We start from the raw sequence: 6,122 nt of genomic DNA, 5'->3' as shown, positions 1-6,122 counted from the left end.
TTAATTTAATCATTATGAATGCAAAAACATATTATATAAGTGGTTGAAATCACTAAATTATGAGGAAGTTGAGACGCTTCTGAGATCCATACAGTAGTAGTCCCAATTATACACTCATATACATTCACACACACATACCTGTACACTCACTATAAATTCACACATTAAATATTAATGCTACACATACGTGTACAACTCAAAGTACGCTACGTGACTTAATAGATAATAAATATTAAACCCCATAAATATAAAACGTTATTTTAGCTTAGTCAAAAACTAATATTCAAATTAATTTAAGATTAGAAAAGTTTAAATATTTTAAATACAGTAAGTTTATAAATTAGAAAGCTATTGTTATGGAAGAGCGGAGTAAAAGGAGACTCCTGATGCTATGATTGTAAAATGTAAATAGTTAAAGAAATAGACTATTATTATTACCATATTGCGATTTCCTTTTTATAATAATCTCAGTACAGAGTACTAAAAAAACCGACCTTAAAAGTACGTGGAATTACATCTATTTGACAAGTTTTATTGACATCGGTTACCGGAAAGTACGCAAACCCGGATTCATTCCCTAGTTCGCCACTATACGGGACTTGACACAGGAGATAATAAAAATCGGTTCTCACTACTCAAAGTATATTGAGAGAAAAACGCCTTGAATTAGAGAATAGCAAAATCGACCATTAAAATAATTGCTCCTTACAATAAAATTTCGGAGCTATCTATAAAAATGAATCTTCATGCGTGAACAGCCACCCTTAGAGGTGGGTGATTTTCTTCAAAATTAAATGAGACCACTCTGGAGGTACCATCTTTCCAACAAAAAAAGAATCATCAAAATCGGTTCACAAATGGAGAAGTTACCGCGTAACATACATACAAAAAAAACATACAGTCGAATTGAAAACCCCTCCTTCAAAGAAATAAGTCGCATGTCACCACCATCCATCTCACCTGGGTCCCAATTCAACTTTTTTTTTAAATCACTGGTCACCCACTGGTAAACCCATTGAGACTTCACTGACCGCCTGCGTGGCCCAACGGTCACCATGCTGGACTGCCACGCAGAGGTCCCGGGTCGGGAGAAATATTTGTATGACCTACATTTATTTCTCTCGTGAGTTTGGATGTAATTTAGTGGTTGTCTGTGTGTATCCATGGCACCCGCGACACAGGGTTTCCCTAGTGCGGAGCTATGAATGTGTACGTTATTATTATTGAAATAAAATAAATAAATATCTCACACACTCATAGTCCCGGACACGTAGACAACCACAAGTTACACCCAAATTCACGTGAGAAATGTAGGCCATGCGAATATTTCTCCCGGCCCGAGAAACGAACCCGGGACCTCTGCGTAGCTGACCAGTGTGGTAACCGTTCAGCCACGGAAGCAGTAAAGTGTTACCTTTATTTACTTATGTTTCTTTCTTCTCCAGTTCTCTTTTACAGATTCACTATCGTCCCGGAGAAAAGTCTTCAGATGACGTCAAATCTATGGGCACAGGGAAGAGAAATTACTGTTGTAGCTGCAAGTCATCCACGCATCCGCCGCGCTCAACGCATCGGCGTGCACTGAATGAACGGCGAGCGCGCGGCGGGTCCTATTTATGCCTTCGCGCGCAGCCGCGCCGTAACATCTCTATGTTACTACTTACTCACTTAGACTTGTACTATTCCTAAGATATACAAAAGTATATAAGTAGTAACATTCGTTGAATAAATGTCGGACTACAGCAAGCCACACCAAGCTAGCAAGCCACAGCAATAGCCTTCGACTTCTGAACAACCAGTGTTTTATTTGCCTACGAGCAGCTACACCACAGGTACTAAACTGATTATTTTATATACGTAGTTTTGAAAGTATTTAATTTACCCTATAAAAGTTAAATAAAAATATCTAGTATTTAGCTACTTACTTATTTTTTTCATTATGACATTGACTAAAAGAAACCATTGGCGCCAAAAAAGCAATTAAATAAATAACCTGATTTTCAGTCATTGACAAAAACGTGCTTGATTCCTAGACGCTTTTGATGTGTATATAACTTAACCACCACCATATTTTTTACAGAGAGCTACGGACAATATTAGCGATGTGCGCTTTGAATGTTGCAATACCAATCATTTAAATGGGCAAATTAACAAATATGACTCGAGGCATGATTACTGATACCGAATGCTCCCGTCATTCGGTCTGGTGCACGCGCCGAATGGTTAATGTCGGAACTACTCGAAACCCTACGTAATCATTCACCATGTTCATATCAAATAATCCCTATCCCCGTCACAGTTACGGTATTTACCACAGCACAATAAATACAGTAGAAGTGGTCAGTTAGCGTCAGACGCGTGCCAACTATAAGTCTCGAAAAACCTATCAGAGCCCAGTCCGCCATATAGATTTTAAGACTTTCGTGGTTATTCACTAAATGATTATCACCAGTATCAGGTTTCTTACCACGGTATGACTTCTTTTTATTTTCCCGATATTTCGGAACGGTTGCACGCTCCATGGTCACGGGTTGACTGGACGGCGGCAGATGACAGCTTTATGAGCAGACATATCTGTCTACCCTCTTGCGCTGTCGACGACTACCTTCATCGCGATTTGTTGTGGCGTTACCATTGTCACTCACTTTTTTCACACAAACCACACTCACTGTATCCACACGCGAAACTGAACTCGAGGTGTTTTTGTTTTTATTACTGCACGCACTAAGGACCGGATTCCGTGCACTGGACAGTTTAAAACCATCATCACGGTTAAATGTTTTGTACTTCGTGATCTCGATGGCTTCTCGTACCAACCGTGATATGTAGTGACGTTCTGTCGAGAGTACCTGGGGGCTATGCAACTCGATCCAGTGGTTAGTGTCAGTCTGTGTGAGATGTTGTGCTATAGCCGACTTCTGTGCATCATTGTTTTTTACTGCTCGGATGTGTTCCTTCATACGATCGACAATTGTTCGTTTAGTCTGACCGATATACGAGCTCCCACAACTGCAGTTCACTTTATAGACACCCAGTGTTTGTAAAGGAAGGTGGTCTTTTGGTGAACGTAACATTTTTCCGGTATTTTGATAAATTTTCAGTTTATCGAAAATTTATTTTTGTTACAAGAAATGAATGTGAAGTCGCTTTTTGGAGAACTAAATTAATAACTCCAATTCGTCGTCATTCAGCAATTGACCGCTAGATGGCACCACATTGATTGAAATTTCAATACAATATCGAAACGTATCAAGATTTTGTAGTGTTTCAAATTAACAATGTGTGAGTTTTTGCGACATCGGTTCTGATAGTAATCGAGATTTAAGACACGTCCATTGTCTTTTTTTTTCCTCAGTGGTATTTAACATATTATGTCAGCCAAGGTTAGGCAGAATGCTCCATAGAATGTATTGATTAATAATACTAATAATTAGTATTAATGATCATTCATCATTCTGATCATTTGAATATGAAAATTACTAGGTCACTAATTTGTCATTCGAATGACTGGGTTATTAATAACGAAATCATTCGCAATCTCGCATTGCTGGAACATAGAAAATCAGTGCTAGTATTGTACCAATTAACAAAACGTGTAACAAAACAACAATAACACGTGACGAAAGTTTTCGAGAACGATCCATAAATATTTCGTCCTTCCGCGTTATTATGAAATAAATACTTTTGTTTCAAAACATTCTGATTACAAGCCGTCAAAGGAATCCCTAAAAGCTTTCAATTGTCAAATTTGCTATACAAGGTGTTCTCAAACTTCGCATTAATTTGTAATTCGATTTGAAATGCGGATTTTAGTTGTTTCCAATTTATTAATGCTCGAGACAATTGTTTATTGTTTGCGATTCTTGATTTACAAATTACGATGGCTTTTGTAGGATTTCTACAGATGTTGTTACCGTCTCCGATGTCACCTACATTAACTTTTTTTGTGATACCAAGTTCCCCTTTCCATCACCGGGGGACTAGACGTAGACTTGGGTTCCACCCCTACGAGTATGATGTTCATATTCGCACGAAGCGTTACGCTTCGCCGTTTGTATGGCGAACGTCTGGGATAAAATGGGACGAACAAGTCGCGCGCCTGGTGGTAAGCTATACGCCTGTCCATAGCAGTAAACAGTGCCACTCAGAACCATTAAGCATTGCCACAGCGTCAGTCGCTCTGAGACGTAAGTTAACAAGCCCCACGTGCCTGTAATTTCACCAGCACCCTTACCCTTCTAAACCGGAACATGGTAATGCTCGTATTACTGCTTGGCGGCGGAAATAGATAAGGTGGCAGTAATTCGGTGGATGAACAAGAGTTCATTGACTTGTGAAAGATCACAAGGAGCACTACTGCTGCTAAATGTATACAAACTTTCTACTACTACGCTACTTTCATGGCTTTTTCCGTTGGGGTAATGCCGCCGATATCAATAAAATCTTTGTCCTGCAGATTCGTGCGATTGGGACAATTCACAATCTGGGCCCCAGAGTATCATAGTGGGAAGTCAACATTCTTACACTAGCGTCACTACGTTTATGAAATTGTAATTTATGTTAAGATTAGTAGTAATTTCTTTATGAATTAGCTGTTCTTGACAATTATCTTCACAATGTCACATCTTCATTTAAAGGGCAATGTATACACTTGTATAGCAAGATTCCGGTTGATATACAAAATTTGCTATTCACTAGGTTTAAAACTATAGCGAAACAAAAACTTTGTACTAAAGGTTATTAAAAAGCTTCTGCGTACTTGGAAGACAAAAATCCTTGGTAGTAACCCATATAACTCTTGAAGATGTTTGAAAAAATATATATGTCGTAAATGTTGAATGTGTACAAATGTCATTTACAATGAGCATTCTTCTCAGGGGAATCTGCCTTACGAATGAGCGGTAGAGTTTAACCAATGTGACAATTTCAAGTGTAATATGCTTACCTATGAAATGAAGATTATTTTAATTATGATTTTCAAACAACATCTTCTTGTCCTAGGTAGTCTTGACAGCACATGGTCTCGGGGTTGAAAATTGACAGTGCTATCAACAAAGAAAAAAACTGAACCATAGCACACCGAACCATATTTTAAACATCATCACCACACTTAATAACGCTGAAAGGGCTTGAACCGGTGAGAAAAGTCTTTGTGTCCATGTAATAAGAGCGAAAAAGGCGTTGCGCGATTCGCTTCTTCTTGGACCGCCGTTATAGACATATTAACAAGTTTCTACTACGGGATTTATGGGCAAGATTGTTTTTTTTATAATATCAAGTGACACGACGAACAAGTCCTGCGCCTGATGTTAAATGACACGCCTGTCTATAACAGTTACAGCTTTAAAAATGTACCTAATTTCGTTAAGAAATAAAGATATCCATAATATTAACCTTAGAACTAAGTCCAAGCTCATTCTTTTATGGGGAACTGTATACGTTTTTACAATAAGATTCCGGAGCATATATTAAGTTTACCATTTCCTAAGTTTAAAACTTACATTAAAAGTATTTTAATTGATATTTTAGGTCTGAGCCTGCGGCTTGACCCTAAGAGATTACACTTCGTATTTTGAGAATGAATTACACGTGTTCTAGCCCGTTTCACAGCAATAGTCGCTTATATCGTCGCGCCCCGCCACTGAAAACAGCGCGGGGAGCGCGGGAGGCGCGGCCGGCGGGAGCGCATCGCGCGTTCTCCAGTACGCTGTATTTTGCCGAGTGAACTACACGTTGTTGTTGTTAACAGTGCGACTGTTCGAGAGATCGTATTTGGATGGTCTCGACATTATTATTGGTGAGTTACCTGTTATTGTGTGATGGTTACAGTTATTTGGAGTGTTTTTTTCTTTCTTTACAGTAAATTTAGGTATGAGTACGTGAGATTTACTTTTAAATTTTATATTGAGTGCTGGACTCGCCCTACGGTAGTCTAGTAGTCTAAATGGCCTTATGACTGAATTTTCAGAAACAATGTCAGTTTGTTTTGTATTGCGGCCCGTCGGCCCAGACTATCTGTCAGTCGGCCCATTCCGTCGGCCCGTCCACCCAACTCGGCGGCCCGTCTACCCAAATCGACGACCCGTCCGCCCAAAGCGACGACCCGTCCGCCCAAAGCGACG

The sequence above is a fragment of the Hyposmocoma kahamanoa genome, unplaced genomic scaffold, assembly GCF_003589595.1.
Source record: "Hyposmocoma kahamanoa isolate Upper Pololo Valley unplaced genomic scaffold, ASM358959v1 79, whole genome shotgun sequence".
NCBI classification, from domain to species: domain Eukaryota; kingdom Metazoa; phylum Arthropoda; class Insecta; order Lepidoptera; family Cosmopterigidae; genus Hyposmocoma; species Hyposmocoma kahamanoa.
This window is presented reverse-complemented; position numbering follows the sequence as displayed.